Source organism: Leptodactylus fuscus, chromosome 1, assembly GCF_031893055.1.
Source record: "Leptodactylus fuscus isolate aLepFus1 chromosome 1, aLepFus1.hap2, whole genome shotgun sequence".
Taxonomy (NCBI): domain Eukaryota; kingdom Metazoa; phylum Chordata; class Amphibia; order Anura; family Leptodactylidae; genus Leptodactylus; species Leptodactylus fuscus.
In genome coordinates, this window is record NC_134265.1 from 127,637,547 (window position 1) to 127,658,241 (window position 20,695).

A 20,695-nucleotide genomic window follows, 5' to 3' on the forward strand; every position below is an offset into this window, starting at 1 on the left:
CCATGAAAAAGTAGAGAATGTTCTATTTTTTTGATGGATCAGAAACATGGCTCTATTTTCATGGCCCTTACTCTCCCATTAAAAGTCAGTGGCCCAAATTTCAACTAGACACTGGTGAGAATGTGGCATACCTTTGGCTCATCTGAATTTGGGCTAAAAATTGGACTTGCTAGATATCTTGGTATGGAGTCTCAAAAGAGAGGTGTGGCTTAAATGCACCATAGTGCATCAAAATGGCGTCAAAAATTCTGCCTCAAATTAATCCAACTAAAAGGAGGCTACAGATTTATCATCAACTGCCAGTGTGAAATCTTCACTGACCCAAATACCCCTAAAACTGAGAACTACACAAAAACAAAAAAATGCACTATTTATAAAAAGTGCATTTTCTCATTCGTGCATCTGTAATACCACCATAGAAGAGAAAGAAACTTTTTTTGTCCCTAGAAATGCTGTGAGAAACGGCCATGTATACACATATATAAAACAAATGGCTGTGTTACTAACACAACATACGTACATGTGAACTGTGTGCAAATGTTCAAAGGAAAGAAGACTTCTGTCCCAACTCAGACAAGGCCTAGGAGTCATGCAGTCCTGTGTAACAGCACTAGGACGCCACTATGGTACCTTTCCGACATACACAGAGGTATTAGGCCTATAAACAAGGTGTAATTGTCTAGAAATGCTACCTTGAAAAGCTTTGACATCTAGAGATGACCATCTCTATGTAGCAGCTATTTGCTTTCTAAAAGAAGTTTAACAAGTGTAACAAGACCGATTGTGTTACGTGACTCTTCCATCCAGTTCTAGTCCAAGCCAGAATAGAAGTGAACCTAAAGCAAAAACACTTGTCCACCACTCCCCACTCATTCAGTCAAGAAGCACGGAGAAACTGGTTATTAAATATCCGCCATAAAGAGGACAAGTACACAAACTATTGAAACAATGCAACCATCACATACTCGTTTCTCATACTGGTACCAGCATAAAGCAGATTTCACAACTTACGTGATCTGCAGGTAGAACATAACATTTTGGTTGTTTACTTTCCCGGGTCACCAAAAGAGTCAAATAGTCTACACGGCTTACAGAATTACACCTATGACTGCTCGGACATCAGCATTTCTGCTAGGTTACATCTTTGCTACAACAACATATTTGGGTGTCATCCGTACACTGAAGACAGAACTCTATCCAGGAAAGCACCTTATCCAAAATACATTGCATTTTCTTATAGAAAACCTGTTTTGGCCACTTTTTCTAGTCCTACTGTTGAAGAGGTTAATTTTAGAACGTTTTTTGTTTTGTTTTTTAGAATAGATCATGTCACCTACTTTGTGCAGCTCTTTAGGATAATCACATTTCACTTCCCCTTGGGCTATATTCTGCATTATAATTATACAGATAACAGGCACGAGTACACCCACAGGACAGTCAACAACAAGCTGCTGATCTACAACCTGACTGGTAGGAGCTAAGACGCCCATCCACCTCCATCTTTCATGTTATGCACCGTATATAATACTCAGCTTGTTTTTTGTTTTTCTAGAGTTTACAATTCCTTTGGGGACAGCTGCCCCGTATCCGCTTTCAGAAGAAAAATAACACTCGGGTCGTCCAAGTCTTTTCATGACAGAGAAAAATCAATAATCCACCCCCAGAGCCCACGGATAGCATGCATATGCTAGAAATGATATCTCTGCTTAGTGCCAGCTTCACAATGCCACCTGGGCACTCTCACACGGTATATAGGAGTTTGTGGAAGTCACCATGTAGGTGTATATGTTATCTAAATTATATTTCATCTCTTTAGTATGACACATAGATAACATAGGGGGGTCCACACTACTACTGAACCCAACGGATGTAGAAGAATCAGGACTGAGTGTATTCTGGCATGAAGACCCCTGCATTCAGCTTTAGTACCGGTGACCCTTTAGGAGTCCGGTGGGTGTAAGCCGAGTTTACCCACCCCTCATATATTTCTCTAGAATATACTCCTTGTCTAATTCGTCTTCTGCTGCGGATCTCTACGGCTATGGTTACTGGCTATACTGGGATGTGACCCAACAGGGAAGAAACTTCCTAGTTGGATCCAAGCCCTGGTGGCAAATGTTCAGCTGTGCAAGTGAGAGGTGTGAACGAGGCTTAAATGAATCTCCAGTAATATATAAATAGATGTAGTCTCACTTCCTCAGCCATGCAGGTCAGCATGGCCATAGAGGAGTAAACAGAGACAAGTATCCTCTCAGAGAAAGCTAGGACGGGTGGGCCCATCCTCAGTCCCCCCGCCACACAGGACGCAGGTGAATGCACACTCGGCACAGCCCTGTGGTGAGGTTGTTGTTGTTGTTGTTACACGTGGAGACAATGCACGGGAGGGCGGGGCTACAGGACGTGTCAGGCTGTTTATGGGTGTGACCACAGCGACATGGGCGTGGTTACTCGGGGATGGACGGTAATGGTGTGGGCGTGGCTTGTGCTTCTAGAAGAGCTGTGTTTATTTTAGTTAGGAGCGCTAGTGTATAACATGTACAGACGTCCTTCAGCCTGCTGGGGGTTATAGTGCCACAAAGCACCAAATACAGATTTACATGCACGGGGCGCTCTGTACTATGAGGGGGGAATCTCCATAGTACACGTAAGGCGCCAGTGTAATGACACAGTGCAATGCTATGACATTACACACACACAAGGACACGGCGTGCACATGGTAATAACGCCGTAATCACACGAAGCATCTGCTACATGTGAAGAGACGCGCGGCACACATGATACACACGGGCCATCTGTCACATGAAGGAGCGAATACCGACACAATGCTCATGTGACAGACACACAGCCGCCATTCCTGCACATACATACATGGAGGAAGAGACGGCAGCCACTCACCTCACATACACACTGCAGCCCAAGGATACTCACTGTGAGCGGAGCTCTGGCCTCTCTCTGCTAGGTCTCTGGGGTCCTCTCTCTTCAGCTGTCTGAGAGATCTGAGAGACACCCAGACAAAGACACATAGACACTCCCCGGGACAGAGACAGCTAGGGGAGGGGCTGAAGGGGGAGGGCTGGAGAGAGACTGCTGTGCCAGGGAGACGGCTGCACACAGAGAGGGGGTGATGGCAGAGCTCCGAGACATCTAACCACTGCTCTGCCCATACATAGAGATAGGAGACTGCAGGTTACCACCCCGAGTGACGCCCTAAGGATTAGACCCTCACATCAACAAGCAGCTTCAGGGGTTGCTTAGGAGACGGGGCTCAAAATGTCCTCCTGCCTGCAGCATTAGCAATGAGGGGCTGCACAAGTGGGTCAGATCCAGCAAGCTAGTCTGTATGTAAATACACACACACACATATATATATATGTATATATACTGTATTACACACACACATATATATATACTGTATTACACACACACATATATATATATATGTATATATACTGTATTACACACACACATATATATATGTATATATACTGTATTACACACACACATATATATATATATACTGTATTACACACATATATATATATACTGTATTACACACACACACACACATATATATATATACTGTATTACACACACACACATATATATATATATGTATATATACTGTATTACACACACACATATATATATACTGTATTACACACATATATATATATATACTGTATTACACACACACATATATATATATGTATATATACTGTATTACACACATATATATATATATATATATACTGTATTACACACACATATATATGTATATATACTGTATTACACACACACACATATATATATACTGTATTACACACACACACACACACACATATATATATATATGTATATATACTGTATTACACACACACATATATATATACTGTATTACACACACACATATATATATATATATATATACTGTATTACACACACACATATATATATGTATATATACTGTATTACACATATATATATATATATATATATATATATATATATATATACTGTATTACACACACACACACACACATATATATATATATTTCATACACACAGATCTGCAGGCTGTAGCACCTCATATCAGAACATTTACTGCTGGCTAGGGAGGTCATAAACCCAAATAGAGAGAAGAGACAAGTCTACTATCCGGCCATCATGAGGGATCATATCGATCACCTTAACAACCCTTAATGTGTAATGGAGATTCAATCACTTACAGGGCATTTCCAATGTACTAGTAATGTAAGAAGTATACATCATGTCCTCTCCTGGCAGGCTGTTTATCTAACTCAGAGGTTCCTTACGGACAACTAATATGGCCGCCATAGCAGCCTCCACGGGGGATATCCATCCTGTACAGCCAGATTCACATGAGACAGTATTTTACCACAGCAGTGAGGTCTATGTGAGTGAATGGTGTCGTTTTTACATACAGACCACGTCCTACAGTGAACATTATACAGCTTTTGCTGTATTTGGGGCCCACGTTGTATGACTGAACATGCGCCTGAAAGTGATCCTTGTATCTATGACGATGGTTATGATGTAAATGTCCATCGTATCTGAGTGTTCGAGTTCTGGGATTGTGAATCTAGTTCAGGGGTAATTCACCAACATATTTTTAGCCTGTGTGCCGGCCATGTCTAGAACAAGCTGTACATGGACACCCAGTAGTGAACGCTTTAAGTCACACGACTATTTTTCCACACAAACCAAAAAAAATATTCAGCCTGCACTATTTCAGTCGCTGTGGCAGAGTACACGAACTTGGAGCTCATTCAACGGTCTCTAAGTCCATCTCCTCTGTAGACATACTGTACTGTGTGCCACCCGGGTGTAAAATGTGTAAATAGGTAGATACTTTAGGTATCCATTCAGATTACACCAAATGTGTCTGGAGGCAACTGGACTTTCTTGCCTGGCAGGTAATTCAGTGTCAGTGAGTCTGTTCTCCCTATTGAAATCTCCCATTTGTGACCAAGCAGAGTGTGCACTTTTATGGTGGAGTCAGAAAAGTCTTTATTAACTAAATGGTCCCCCTAAAAAGCAGCTCAGTCCCTTGCACTTGAATCAGAGTAAGCTGTGACATCACAGGCTAAGGGCCCCTTCACACGGGTTGCTTTTTTCCATTCATTTCTATGGGGAGCGCACGTATCCCGACTCCCATAGAAAGCAATGGGATCTGTTTTAAACGACGCTGATTCGGAACATTTACACGTCAGAATCAGCCAGCGTATACTCCGTGTGAAGGGGCCCTAAGGCCCCTTGCAGACGACCGTGGGCAAGATCTGTGTGCTATCCTTGTTTTTGCGGATTGCACACTGACCCATTCATTTGTATGGGCACATGACCATGTTTTTCACTTATCAATGGGCGAACCGTGAGTCCACACTGCATCACATGTCTAGAGATGAGCAAACACTAAAATGTCCGAGGTTCGAAAATCGATTCAAACAGCCGCACACTGTCTATGGGGGGAAATGTTCGTTTCAGGGGTAGGCAACATTCGATAACATCATACTTACCAAGTCCACGAGTGACGGTTGGGCTGAATTCTGCTTGAAGTCTTCTCCCGGCGCAGGGTCCCCGCGTCTTCTTCCAGGTGGAATTCACTCTGCCTAGGCATCTGGCCTAGGCAGAGAAGACTGAGCATGCACGCACATGCATGCGTATGCACGGTCGGCTCTGCCCAGGCCCGACGTCTGAGCAGAGCCGACTGCGCATGCGCGTGCATGCCCGCGCATGCGCAGTCGGCTCTGCCTAGGCAGAGTGAATTCCACCCGGAAGAAGACGCGGGGACGCAGTGCGGAGAAGACTTCGGAAAGGTAAGAGAAGAACCAGCGTTGATTGGCAGAATGTAGAGCATTCTGCCAATCAACGCTGGTTCTGCATCGAACCTTAAACTTCGAACAGCTAGTAGTGTTCGATCGAGTACGAGTATTTCGAATACCGTAGTATTCGATCGAACACTACTCGCTCATCTCTAAACAGGTCCTATTCTGTTCTGTTTTTGCAGAATGGACTTGTCCATAGAAGCTTTTGAGATACTAAAAACCTAGGATGACACACGGATGTACTCAGTGTGTTATCAGTGTCCTGTCCATTTTCACAGACAAGCTACAGATATCACTAGATGTCTTCTGTGTTTTTTAATGATGGATCCACAAACTAGGATCACACTCTGATGACACACTGAAGACAGTCAGTTTTTGCGGACCTACTTCACTGTTGCTAAAGAAACAATGAACACACACTGAAGACACTCTGCCGGCAAAAACTGAAGACTAATTATTAGTTAGCTGACTGTAAAATACACACGGTCATCTGCAACTAGTCATAAGAAGAGACCAGTGAGCACAAACTGCTAACTGGTGGCTAAGCTGGCAGTCAGAATCCCTACCCATCCAAAATTGATGACCTGTCATAAAGATATGTCATTAGCATTAAAACTCTGGAAACCCCCAGTAGGGTATGCCGTCTTCTTTATTTGGATACATGAAAGGTCCTTTTTAACCTGTTAATAGCTATTATATAACTTTCTACATTAGTCAATAAGGGGTCTTATTTTGATGAAATTGACTCTATGTCACATGCTGCTGCACCTTCAACAATAAGTGAAGTGGGTACTCATACCCCACAAATCACTTAGGGTATGTTCACATGGTGGAAAATGAGTACCAAATGTGAACATACTGCGCGGCTAGCCGCGATGGAATGCCGATGCAGTGCACCGGCATCTCGTCGCGGAATTCCGCTCCTGATTAGGCCCGAATGGTTTGTGTGGCTTCTAGTCTTATCTATACTTTTACTAACAAAATCCGCTTATGCAAAGCTTTGCATGTACAAGGGATCTTCTGTATATTGTGCTGTTTTGACATAGTAGTAGTGGTAGTCAAAGATTTATAGTCTTCTATGTATAGGCTTTCTTATTGTGCAAGACAGTTATTTGTGACCTCTGAAAAAGTTTCAATTAGGAATCACCTTGAAGATAGGATACAGTTACTATCCAAGTATATTATGTTATGACCTCCAATGGGGTGAAGGAAACAAGCAAAACTGAAGCTGTTACAGCTGTCCCTGACTTGTGGAAAACCCCTTCTTAAATAAACAAGTCTCCCTGTACATTTCTTATATAGAATGCAGTAAAGGATCTTGGCTGTGGGCAGAATGCTCAACTGAGGCCTGAAAGGTTGAAGAGTTCTCTACTTTAGGCCAGGGCCACACGTTGCAGTCCTTTGTGTGAAGTCTGCTTTTCACCACCAATTTAACCCCTGTGGCTGGGTTTTTTACCGCAATGTGTAGATGTGTTTTGGTTAAATTCATTATGTAAGCATTTTAATCATATGTATACATTTTGCGGATGTGTGACATCTGTGAATATCATGCACTGCATGCAGACCAAGTGTTGGACTGGGGTGCCTACAGCCCACCAGTGAAATTCATTCTGGGGGTCCATTATACAGATAAATGCAAGTATTACCTGCCTTCCATTTTCCCATTTTTTCCAGCATTAGCCTGCTACCTAGCCCTTGCCTTAAGTTAAGGCCCCCTTTACCCAGGTGTGATGAATGGCCCAGAGTTATGGGTTTTTTTTCATTGTCTTCTCAGATATATTTCCCTTTTGCCCTGTTAATTTACTCGACCTGATTAGCAAGATGCCAGAGATAGTGTCCAATTGTCCAAGCCTAATTTCTCTCTAGAGGTAGCTTGGCTCATCCCTTTATCTCAACCTGGGCATAGCATTGTCATGATTGTGCTAACTTCGTTATTCTTAGCAGGGGGTGTCTGGGATCAGTGGACTGAGAGCCTTGCTATCACCTTTTAGCAGACAAGCTGACTCCATAGGAGACTTTCAAAGAGTTATGACCGTATATAGTCATACTGGTACAAGGTGAGGGGGAGAGCTGCCCACCTTGCTGACCTCATCTTGGGAGGGGGCTGAGTGGAGATATATTGTCACACATGACAAGACCCCAGGCTCTTGTTGTTCTTTCTGGACTGCTGGAATGTGTCAAGAAGTGCTGTGATGCTTTGGAAGCTAATCCCATGGACTAAGGCTCTTGCCTATGGAGATACCATGCACCCTGGACTATTCTGCTAATGGGGTAGTCAAACCCTTAACACCTAAGGATTACTTATGAACTCTAACTACTTATGGACTCTAAAAGACTGTGCCCTGGATTTCATCAGGTGAACTTCGGAGACCCAACTGGGTATTAAATTTCTGTTTCTAATCTTTTATTCTTTTTATCTTACTGCACTGTAAACATACCTTTCTGTAACCATATAAGCTTGTATCCGCTAGCATATATCTCTATGTATGTTGGTTGTCTAGTATCGACCCTCTTGGGTTAATAAATATAAAACTTTAGAAAGCTCGTCTCATATCATCCTATAAGACCCAGTCCCTCTCTCAGGGTGAGAGCGGACGGTAAAGGTAAGAAGGTGATCACAGTTTTGACCTTGGCAAGGCCAGGTAGGCCAGAGGCTGGGTCAAAGTGGCTTTGGCGAGGCGAGATCCTTCACACCAGGTTATGTGGGTGTATAGGCTGACTGACATGCCATATGCTGTCTGTTTGCATGTAGAACAGTGAGTGTACTGTGCCATTCCCCATTCTTGGTGCCCACCTGGGGATTCACGTGGTTCTCTGTGGACCTTTCTGAGCCACTGCTGAACCATTTTTGTAGATGTTTATTTTCCACTGACCAGCTTCCACAGAAAGAGAATAGTTATATTTTCCATTTTGCAGACCATGGAGCTCCATGAAGATCTATGGGTCTGTGAAAATCACGGACAGCACACGGATGCATCAGACAGACAATAAAAAAGTATAGAAAATGTAGAAATCAAAAAGTTGATCCATAGGATCAATATCAAATTTATCAAACATAATGCGACATTATGTTTGAATTTATCCTATCGTGGGGACTATTTAAGGATTATTTTATCTTAACATTTTAAAAGATTGTGCGAATTAGGGCAATGTAAACTCCCGTAAATTCCCTTTCATGCATCTAACCCTAGAGGTTTATACTGTTCAATTGGTGAGACCACAGGGCTTGTGTGCATAGCAACATATTAGTCCTTTACAATTCAACAAATCTTTTGGTTATGAATTATAATCCTTAAAGGAATGGCCACATGAATGAGGCACAGTCCATGTGCACCGCCCAAAACCCCCTTAACCTACTTAGTCAATGTTTAATCTCTTTGTATGAAAGATGGAGAGAGCACTCATTTTTCCATGGGTGACATTCATTGGTTAATCATTGATCTGAATTTTCTGTAGTATGGGAATTCTATGTCCTTGAGAAGGAAATGAGGCCTGCATTGTAGCAGGCATTCCCCCTATGCCCAACAGCAGCACAACTGGGGTATTCCTGCCCCTATGAGCTATTAGGACAGGTGGAATTTTTAATTACCTAACAGCTTTGACCTCTATAAGAGGCCGGAAGACCGACTCCCCCTTGTGTTTTTTTCTGTCCTGTGGGACAGGACAGGTGGTAGGGGAGAGGTGCTCCGGTCTCTTATAGGGGCCCCTCTCCCCTCTAGTTACCTTAAGTGAGCGTGGAGTTCCCGCTTTCTTTTTGTCTCTCCCTGCAGGTGCAGCTGTAGATCGGGATAGTGCCTCCTCCCCGGCGTGCAGAGCCGACAGCCTCCTGGTCGGACGCAGGCTCCTGCGGCAGGGGAACCTTCCTTTCCCCGGCAAGCGGGGGAACCTGTTCGCAGTTCTCAGGTTCCGCCCGAGCCGGGGACCACTTCCGGGTAAGCCACGCATGTGCAGACCGCGCGACCCATTGGGAGGTCTGCGGCGGCGCCGATTGGAAGAAAAGAGCTCAGGTGAGCATATGTACCTATACCCCCCTCCTATGGAGCAGAGGGGGAAAAGTATTTTCAAAAAAAAAAAAAAGAAGAGGAAAAAAAAATAACCCTGACGATGTGTTCCATAATTGGCTCCGGGGGGCATAGTTTCCGCCCCCTTTTCCCCATGAGTCCCTACATAAACCCTCCTCCACCACTCCACTTTGCTTGTCGCTCCGGTTACTGGCACTACATCTGAGAGCTACTGCCTCAGAAGTGGATTCAAGTGCATACAAAGTTTGGATTCCTTTCATTAAGGTTTGGTGGAGGGGTTGGGGCTTGCAGCTTTAGGCCGGGTTCACACAGAGTATTCTGGCTCGTCATTTGGTATGTAGACACCGCGGGAGGATTTGCGGGCCGTATACGCTCCCATTGTTTTCAATGGGAGCTGGTACCGTACACATGGCGCTATTTTGCAGCCGTGATTTTGCATGATTGAAAACAATGGGAGCGTATACGGCCCGCAAATCCTCCCGTGGCGTCTACGTACCAAATGACGAGCCAGAATACTCCGTGTGAACCCGGCCTTAGGAGAGTACGGTTTCTCATGTTGTATTGGGTTTTTATTCTCTCTCTCTCTTTTTCCTCTTACAGAATGTCTTCCTCATCCTCATCTACCCTCCCTCGAAGGAAGACTACTTCTAAGAGGAAGCATTTAGCTTGCGCTAAGTGCAGGATCCCCCTCCCAGACGCCTGCGAATACAGGTTCTGTCAGGGATGCAGGGCTCCCCCCTCCGAGGCTACCCCCATCAGAGAAGTAGTCTCATGGGTGAGGGACTTCGTCTCCCATTCCATGAGGAAGACCCCGGCTAGAGGTGACCGAGCCCTCCCTCCCTTCCCTGGAGAGATTGCATATTGGGGAGGTGGAGTCCTCAGAGGAGGACATTCAGGAATCGGAGAAGGAGATCTTTCTCCTGGACAAGATGGGGAGACTCCTTAGGGCCGTCCGGCCCAGAGACCGGGAAGCTGGCGAAGGTCCTAGCCGGAAGGTAAAATCCTTTAGGGCCAGCTCGGACTTGGTCCACATAATGGAGGGAGAATGGAGGCGCCCAGAGAGAGCTTTTACGCCATCATCCAGATTCAGAGCTCACTTCCCCGTGACGGAGTCCCAACAGGGCGACTGGGGTCCACCGCCTAAGGTCGATATCGCGGTGGCAAAATTGTCCTGCCGCACTGTGCTTCCAGCTGAGGATGGGTCGAGTTTGCGCGATCCATTGGACCGCCGAGTGGATGGGTCCTTAAGTCTGGCATATTCCACGGCCTCCACTCAGGCCTCTGTGGCCATATCGACCAATGAGGTGGTCTCAGGCCTGCGGGCCGAGTTAGTGTCCCTTGCTAGGGACATAGACACAGGGGTCCACCGGGACGACCTCCTGTCGGCCATGTCCGACATCAATTTAATGGTGGACCACCTAACTGAAGTTTCTAGGATGCAGGCAAGACTAGCTTCCAAATCTATGGCCCTCACCACCGTGGCCAGGCGTCCTTTGTGGCTAAAGCCGTGGAGGGTGGACAACACCTCTAAGTTTGGACTTTGTGCGCTGCCGTTCGAGCCGGGAAGGCTCTTCGGCAAGGAATTGGATATAATCATGGAGAATCTGACGGATACGAAGATGAGAAATCTCCCTCAATCGCCTGAAAGGAGGAGGACGTCCTTTCGTGGCCAAGGTTCCTCCGCTAGAGGCTCTAGAGGACAAAGGCGCTCTGCCCCCCAGTTCAGGGGTAGGGGACGTGGCGGTTTCCGTGAGCAGAAGAGAGGCCTCTGACTAGCCCCCTCATGTCCTAAGTCCTCTAGAAGTAGACGGGCCCGCTCTCCATCTAGACGCCCGGTACCAGGATATTCATCTTCCTTGAGTCTCTCAAGCTACCCAGGACGGCTACAGAACATACTCCATCCCTCCTCCGGTAGCCGGATTAACATCTCGCCCTTTTCAGGATCCCAAACAACTTCATCTAAAGGTACCCGACCAGGAAGTCTCCTCTCCGGGCTTCTTGGTACCCAACACAGCGGGCAGAGGACGCATGCTCATCGATCTCTGAGTCCAGAACCAGTTCATCCGCAGAGTTCGGTTCCGCTGGAAGTTTTTCAGATCGGGGATACTCTCACGACGGCCCAAACCTCAGTTCAGTTCCCCGGACCTAAGAGACAAATATCCTCAGGATTCTACCTTTTCTGTGCACAGGCTCCCTCTAACAGAAATGGGACATCTAGATGGAGCACTACGATATCCTCAGATCTCTACCCTCCCATACGGCAAAGCTTCAGCCCCTCATGCCTTCAAGTAGGCAGTGGCTCTGGTTGTCACCCTGCGTCTTCAAAGAGGCTTCAAAGTCCCCTAGCTGGACATCTGGCTTCTCAGAGCCCACATCAAGGAGGTCCCTTCCACGCAGGTTCACACCGTAGTAGCCAGTTTAAGCCGGCAGACCTGACTGTTAGACCTACCAAGGTCAATCGTGATTCCATCAACACGAATCCAGTTTGGGGATTCACCATAGACTCTCTTACCTAGAGGATCTCTGCACCCATTCCTCACAAAAGAAGGATTGCTCGGACTATATAGCATCTCCTCGTCACCAGGAGGGTCACGTTCAGAATGGAAAGGAGAGTCCTAGGCGTAACATCTCCCTCTACAGGAACCATCCCTGGGGCTCTGTGGCATATGCGCCTACCAGACAGCGAGATCCAGAGAGTCTGGAATCACGGTCCTTCGGGACTACCCAAGCCTATCCAGGTAACCATCAGCACCTGGCAATTTCTTGCCCGGTAAGCCCGTCTGCACGATGGGATGTCCTCAGCCAGGTCCACCTGGACCCTGTTGACAACAGATGCCTCCCTCACAGGATGGGGAGCTCATCTGGGGGAGACCCGGGTACAAGGCACCTGGAATTACCTGGAGAAAACGCGCTCATCCAGCTGGCAAGAGCTTATTGCAGTTCATGGGAATCCTCGGACGTTGGTTCTGCTTCCACGGAAGAAGGTAGTCAGAATCTACACAGTCAGCCTTACGACAGTGCATCACTAGAAGAAAGTCGGGGCTCTCCCTCTTCCACAGATCGCCAACAGAAGCTTCACCCGCACAAGTCGCTCCCAGCTGTCGGCGGTTCTTATTCCAGGTCGCCTCAATATTCTATGGAATTAACTCAGCAGAGTCCTGGCAACTTCAGGCGAGTTGTCCCCAGACCAGGGTACCTTCCACCATCTTATCAAGAGGTGGGGTCTCCCCAAGGTGGATCTTATGGCCACCTCAAACAGTGCCAAAATAGAGGGGTGTTACTCCCCATCTTGGGAAGCCGACCCCTTGGCATTGGATGCCCTGTCAATACCTTGGAGGTTCAAACTGACTTACGTTTTCCCTCCCCTCCCAAGGATTCCGTAGGTATTGACGAAACACAGGCAGGACCAGATTTCGGCAGAAGTGAACAGGCCGTTCTGGTCAAAAAGGGCATGGTTCACCGGCTTCATTACTATGAGTCGGGGGAACAACTGGAGGCTTCCACCAGTGCAAAATCTGGTAATCCGGAACAGTCGGCCTTACCCAGGCCTGGACAGATTCAACCTCACTGCCTGGAGGATAACCAGCCCTTTGCTGGCAGAAGAGGATTGTCTCAGGGAGTGCTAAGGACTTTGGCGCACTCAAGAGCAGAATCAACTAATCAGAGCTACCAGAGGGTCGCCCGAATCTTCCAGAACTGGTGTATAAGTAACCAGTGTGACCCAAACAGGGATGCAGTCTTGGAGTTCCTACAAGATGGCCTGGAGAGAGGGCTGGCACCTGCTACCCTGAAGGCTCAAGTTTCAGCTCTGTCCGCTCTCCTGGAGACCAGGTTATCACTAGATCCTCTAATCAAACAATTTCTAAGAGGGGCTACTAGACTTCGCCCTTAGGTGCAGCCTCCCGTCCCGACCTGGGACCTAGCTGTGGTCCTACAGGGGCTCTGTGCACCTCCCTTCGAGCCCCTAGCTGAAGTGGATTTGAAGTACCTGTCATACAAGGTAGCTTTCCTGTTGGCAATAACCTCCGCCAAGAGGGTTGGCGAACTACAGGCCCTAGCGGCCTCCGAACCATTTATAACCTTCTTCCCAGACAGTGTGCAGCTGAGGTTCGTCCCAGGATTCTTGCCAAAAGTCCCCACTTCTCAAAATATCAACCAGGTAATTGTCTTACCAGCCTCTTTTCCTTCTCTCACCTCTGAGTGGGAGGAGAAGATGCACAAGCTGGACTTGGTGAGAGCATTATGGATTTACCTGGAACGCACTGCACCCTTCCTGAAATCAGAGAATTTGCTAGTTAATGTGTTCGGCCACACTACAGGTGTCAAGACATCCAAACCAACTCTGTCAAGATGGATCAGAGAAGCCATCATCTGCTCCCTACGTGCTCAAGACCTCCCGGTACCAGACTTTGTCTGTGCCCACGCCACCCGAGCAGTGTCAACATCGTGGGCCGAAAGGCGTTCCTTTTCTTTAGAGCAGATATGTGCCGCGGCTTCCTGGAGTTCACATCTAACTTTTGCTAAACATTATAGACTGGATTGGCGGACGACGGAGTCTACAGCGTTTGGACACTCTGTGTTGGCATCAGCCTGCCAGGATCACCCACCCTAGGGTAAAAGCTATATTTGCTAAATCCCCAGTTGTGCTGCTGTTGGGCGTAGGGGGAATGAAAGATTATGAATGATAATCTGTTTTCCCTTAGCCCAAACAGCAGCACAAGGCTCCCTCCCTATGCTGTATTATTGTACTATGTTGTAATATTTTTGGATTATTTCTATGAAATATACGCTGTACTTTATACTTGCTACTAATACAAGGGGGAGTTGGTCTTCCGGCCTCTTATAGAGGTCAAAGCTGTTAGCTAATTAAAAATTCCACCTGTCCTAATAGCTCATAGGGGCAGGAATACCCCAGTTGTGCTGCTGTTTGGGCTAAGGGAAAACAGATTGTCATTCACAATCTTTCATTTCCTATCAGTACTACTACAGAAAGGCTATGTTCACACCTGTGCACCCGAATGGCAGAGGGACGGATCACTACAACAGCAGTTACACACAGACCCTATAAACTAGAATGAATAAATGAATGATTGAATATTGAAATCGGCAAAGAGAAAAGTCCTTTGTGGAGGACTTTTTTCTACTCTGATTTTCAGCGGAATCTCCAATGGAGACCTAGCCAAATCCTGGCATTCTAGTCCACATCTTTGTTATTATTATCTTCATGTCAGCATGCAGACCATTGACCCATCCCTGTTTACCCCATGCGGGTATTTAGTGTTCAGGTCCCTGTTTTTTTTCTGTATACAGGTGACATGGAGTTGTGTGCTATGTGCAGTGTTAAAGCAATGTTCACTGAATCCGTTAAGCAAATATTTTTTGTGGACACTAGTACTTTTCCAAATGCTTTATGAACTGTAGAATGGACAGATTGGGGCACATGTATTAACACCAGTTTTCATAACCTTATAGTTGGCGGAAGGTGCGCCTCCTCATAAATGGCATACACCGTCCACTGGCTGTGCGCTGGAGAGGAAATGAACACCAACCAATGTCCCCAACCACCATCGCCACACCCCGTTCACGGCAGTACAGAAGTAAATTAAAGTCGTATTGCTTGTGCAAACTGCCAATTTGAATAGAAAATGTGACTTTTTATGCCTTGTTTGGCAGAAAACTGTCATAAGGGGCATAATAAATGAATGGAGACCTAATCCGTTTAAAAAAGTGGTTACCCGCGGGCCCCATCGACTATGATGGGGTCCGCCGTTTTTTTTTAAGCAGAATGATGGATGATGAATGAGCACAAGTAATCCAACTACAGCTACATTTTATAATTTATTCAAAATGGAGGTTTTGTAGCTTGAGTGAAACCTACAGTCAGGAAATTCCCAGCACTCTAAAAGTTGCCATAAAAACTAAAGATGACTTAGGCAGGGGCCCCACGGGCTAAATACACTGCGATTGCCACTGCGGGAAAAATAGCAGTGTTTTACTGTACTTTCAAAGTGGATGGGATTTGTGCGAATCCAATTCCCACTCTGCGGTATAAAACGCAGTTCGGATAGGCTGCGATTTCCAAAACCGGCGCGGTTTTGGAAATCGCAGCATGTCAATTATATCTACAGAAACGCCAGCGGCTTTTCCGTAGATATAATGGTAACAGAAAGTCAGCGGAGGAAAACTATGTGAACTTTCTGTTCAAAGCGCTGCGGGAAGAACCACGATGCGTTCCCGCTGCTAAAGCGCTGCGTATTGTCCCGTGGGGCCTTAGGGTGCATTCACACTGAGTAAACGCTAGCTTATTCTGAACGTAAAACACGTTCAGAATATGCGGCGTCTAAAGCAGCTCCATTCATTTCTATGGGAGCGGGGATACGAGCGCTCCCCATAGAAATGAATGGGCTGCTTCTTTCACTCCGTGCAGTCCCATTGAGGTGAATGGGGAGTGCCGGCGTATACGGCAAGCTCTGCTCATGCCGGAGCGTACACGCCGGCACTCCCCATTCACTTCAATGGGACTGCACGGAGTGAAAGAAGCAGCCCATTCATTTCTATGGGGAGCGCTCGTATCCCCGCTCCCATAGAAATGAATGGAGCTGCTTTAGACGCCGCTTATTCTGAACGTGTTTTACGTTCAGAATAAGCTAGCGTTTACTCAGTGTGAATGCACCCTTAGTCTTAATTTGTCTTTACACACCTCAGCAAGTCTGACCATAGTCATGTGATTTACGGTCCATGGTCATGTGATGAGCACACAGGTGCCGCTCGTTATAGCCACAGCACAGTAATCAGACATCGGCCTGGTAATCAGCTGTGCACCTGTGTGTACATCACATGACCATGGACCGTAAATCACATGACCATTGACCGTAAATCACATGACCATGGTCAGAGTTTTATCCACTAGAAGTAACAGAATGAATGACAGCAAGCAGAGATCTAGAAAACCGTGAGGAATTCATACAGAAAGTATATTGGAAAATTGTATATCTTTTTATTGTACAAACAATAAAATTTCTCTCTTAATATTTGTCTGAAAGTGGCCAACCCCTTTAACTCTTTATAAATAAATAAGAAACATATTTGCATCTAGTCTCCTCCTCTACCCCAAGGACAACTGAGGAACAGAAATAGTATAAGTTCATGTATTTATAGGCGATAACTCCAATCTCAGATGTTATGGTCTTATACCCCACACGACCAAGTGTGAGGCCGAGTTTGCTGCGAAATGCACTCGAATGACACTCAAAGTGACAGCTAAGGGTCGTAAGTGTCATCCGAGTGCATTCCACAATGCATTCACATCTATGGGGCTTTCGATCCATTATGTTCTGATGACATGGATGATATATGGATGATTATAGGGCCTAACCTGCTATGTGTATATCAGAACAGAGTGAATTTGAAGCCCCCATAGAATTGAACGCATCACGGAATGCACTCGGATGACACTTGAATGTCACTCCGAGTGTCATTTGAGTGCATTTTGTGGCAAACTTGACCCCGCATTGGAAATGCATTCAGTCGTGTACATGGAGCCTTGTGCTAAAGTTTTTATAGATCTCTCTGGCAATTAAAAAAGGGAATGTCATTGAAAACTGTTTAGTGGTGTGCGCAGTGCAAATTGTAAAGAAGTTATTTGCACGCACCATAATCCGTGCACCTTTCACTAAAACAATTTCATTTCTGCAAAGCGCCATAAATTTCAGCCAATATACCAATGAATTTTTGATGTTGTTTTTATTTTGGAGCAGTTATAACATGTATTTTTCTCACTTTTTCAAGTCCTATAGAGTAGACCAATGGAAAAACCTAGAAAAAACTAAAAAAGAATTGCAAAAAAAATATAAAAATATCATGCAATGAAATATGCAGTGTTTTTCCAGTCCTAATGATGGTACACCCTTCTTTTAGCCCTGACTCACTATTAAAGGGATCCTATTATTAAAATGCAATTTTTTGTGACTAACACATAGGAATAGCCTTAAGAAAGGCTATTCTTCTCCTACTTTTAGTTGTCTTCTCCGCGCCGCCATTCAGTAGAAATCCCAGTTTTCTTTCGTATGCAAATGAGTTCTCTCGAAGTACTGGGGGTGGGCCCCAGCGCTCAAACTGCACTGGGGATATCCCCAATGCTGCGAGAGAACTCTCCAGCGACTCTTCAATCTCCTTCTGGAAAGGCTTCGTCACGCGTCTTCTTCCGGTCTTGGCTTGAAATGTCTACACATGCGCCAGTCGACTCTGCCTTCGGGTTTCGGGCAGAGCCGACTGCGCATGCCCGCCTGTTGTAAGCGGCCATTTTCTTGCGGCCTGTGGGCATACGCAGTCGGCTCTGCATGAGGCCCGAGGCCTAGAATTTGAACCTAGCTCCGGAAGAAGAGGCGCAGAGAGATCGTTCCTGAAGAAGATGGAGGTGGCACTGGAGATTTCTCTCGCAACATTGGGGACGCCCCCAGTGCTGTTTCAGCGCTGGGAACTTTCCCCCAGTGCTGCGAGAGAACTCATTTACATAAAGTTGAAATCCATGATCTCTACCGAACAGTGGTGCGGAGAAGACATCTAAAGGTAGGAGAAGAATAGCCTTTCTTAAGGCTATTCCTATGTGTGATCGACAAAAAATGTGATTTTAATAATAGAATCCCTTTAACTCATTTTTTCATTGTATTACTTTTCGAGTGGGTAAAATGCCTCATTTACTCAATGACGGTCAGGGCACTGCTTGGCAGCGTGCTATTGATATTAGATTTCTGAAATTGCCAAAAATGAACAGATCAGATAAATGTTCTATAGCCAGCTTTACCCTAAGATAATGCTTAATGCTTTGGTTACCATTCTGGGCAAGGAAACCATTAAACTAGTACAGTAAATTACATAAGTCAATCTGCTGGATGATAAGACCCCACATTGCGGAAATCTGCTTTTTTTGTTACAGATTTTGATTTTTGTGTGTTTTTGAGCCAAAGCCTGGAGTGGACTGAGCACAGGGGAGAAGTATAAGGGGGCATTCACACGGAGTATCACAGCGCTGATTCTGGCACGATAACTGTTTAACGCGCGTAACACATTGAAATCAATGGGTTAAAAAACCTCCCATTGATTTCAATGTGTTATGCGCGTTAAACTGAACCCATTGAAGTCAATGGGATTCTATTTTGCAGCGCTGATTCTTATGCAAGTTATTGTGCCAGAATCAGTGCCGTGTTACCCCATGTGAATGCCCCCTTAGTGATTCCTTTTTCTCATTCATTTTCTAACCACTCCTCATGCAAAAAAAACGCATGAAAATCTTTAACAAAAAAAACCCAGCTATTCTGCAACGTGGGGCCTCAGCCTAAATACTCTAAGCAAGAAGTGGGGGGATCAACTTGCATATTAAACTATAAATAAACTATAGCAGAGTTCAACACAACAATTCCATACATGGGATAAAACAATTCATGTTTATTAAATATATGGATAAAAAACATTAATATCATATATACATTTTAACCACATGATGATGACAAAACAGGAAAATTACGCAGTGATATTATTTGTCTGCTGTGTGGGTATAGTAGTATGGGCTCCCTATGCTTAGGTTTACTTATTTGCTTGGTATGGTGTAATAATTTATACTTTTGCATTACACACCTTCGCTGGCAGTCATTTCCTCCGCATTGGCAGCAATATACTTGATATTCACATGCATACATGTTTTTTCTGCTACTGTGGCAACAACCTCCTGGCTTGTATTGCTATTCTTGTGGATTTTTCCAGTTTTGTGACTTGTTATCTTCCCCCCTCTTTTTTGTCATCATTATGTGGTTAACATTTATATGTGAGATTTATGGTTTATATGAATATATTTAAAAAACATTATTTGTTTTAACGTATGTTTGGAATTGTTCTGTTTAACTCCATTGTGTTTGTTTATGAGTAGCCCATTTCGTGTTTTTTTTGTTTTGTTTTTTTTCTTATGAACAAACTATGTGTGCTGTAAGGGCTCGTTCACACGTGAACAAAGGGGCGGATTTTGACAGCGGATTTCGCTTCAAAATCTGCCCCTTTACAACGGTGGTCTATGCAGACCGCTAGCGGAGAAAAGAAGCGACATATCCTATCTTCAGGCGGAAACCGTGGCACGCTGGAACGCGGCTTCGCCGCGTCTCTCTCTGTGTCAAAACCTGCGCGGGCTCCCCACATGTTAACTAGCCTTAAGTCCTGTCCGTACCTCCTGGTTTATGTAATTGGCCTTAGAGTGCGTGAGGAATGGAAATTATGAAGGCACAGATTAATAGTGATACATTTTGCATACTGCATTGTGAAGCGCATTGTGAAGCGCTCTGAAGAGGTTTCCACAATTGGGACACAAAAACAGCGCTGCATGCATAGTCTTATCTGCCTGAAATATGTTTCCCAGTGTTCAATGTGGGAGATCAGAAAATGACCAAGACAATGATCCCAAAGGACCAGGGGCCCAGGCATTTATGCAGTACATTTTATCAAATATGCAGCCAGATTTAAGAAATGACTTTGTTACAGAATTTTCTGCATTTTGACATTACAATAAAGAACAGACAGCTTGTCCATTACATAGAATTGCAGAATGCAGGAAAAGACCAGCTCTATATGAAGTGGAGACACTGGCAGACCACAGAGCTCTCTCTGCCAAGGAATCCATGAAAGTGACAAAGTGAGCTAGGACAAAGATATGTCTGTTGAGCCATCTCCTGGAGGTCTCCACCTGACTTCATGTCTTTTTCTTGATATAGAGCATTCCATTAGCAAATTCAGAGTGACTTGTTTCTCTGGTCTCTTACTTGTTAAACTTGTGTATCTCAGTAACAG

General features: G+C 45.2%; 1 protein-coding gene across 3 annotated transcripts in view; it reads right to left on the reverse strand.

The window, feature by feature from the left end:
- Window positions 1-20,695, reverse strand: part of NDRG2 (NDRG family member 2) — a 50,292-nt gene that overhangs the window by 24,736 nt on the left and 4,861 nt on the right. For 2 of the 3 annotated variants that reach the window (XM_075276662.1, XM_075276660.1), the window contains exon 1: window positions 2,929-3,056. The exons of the other annotated variant lie outside the window; for it this stretch is intronic. The gene's annotated coding sequence lies outside the window, so the exon portion shown is untranslated. Of the gene's footprint in view, window positions 1-2,928; window positions 3,057-20,695 lie in introns of those variants that run through there. 3 annotated transcript variants of the gene reach the window in all.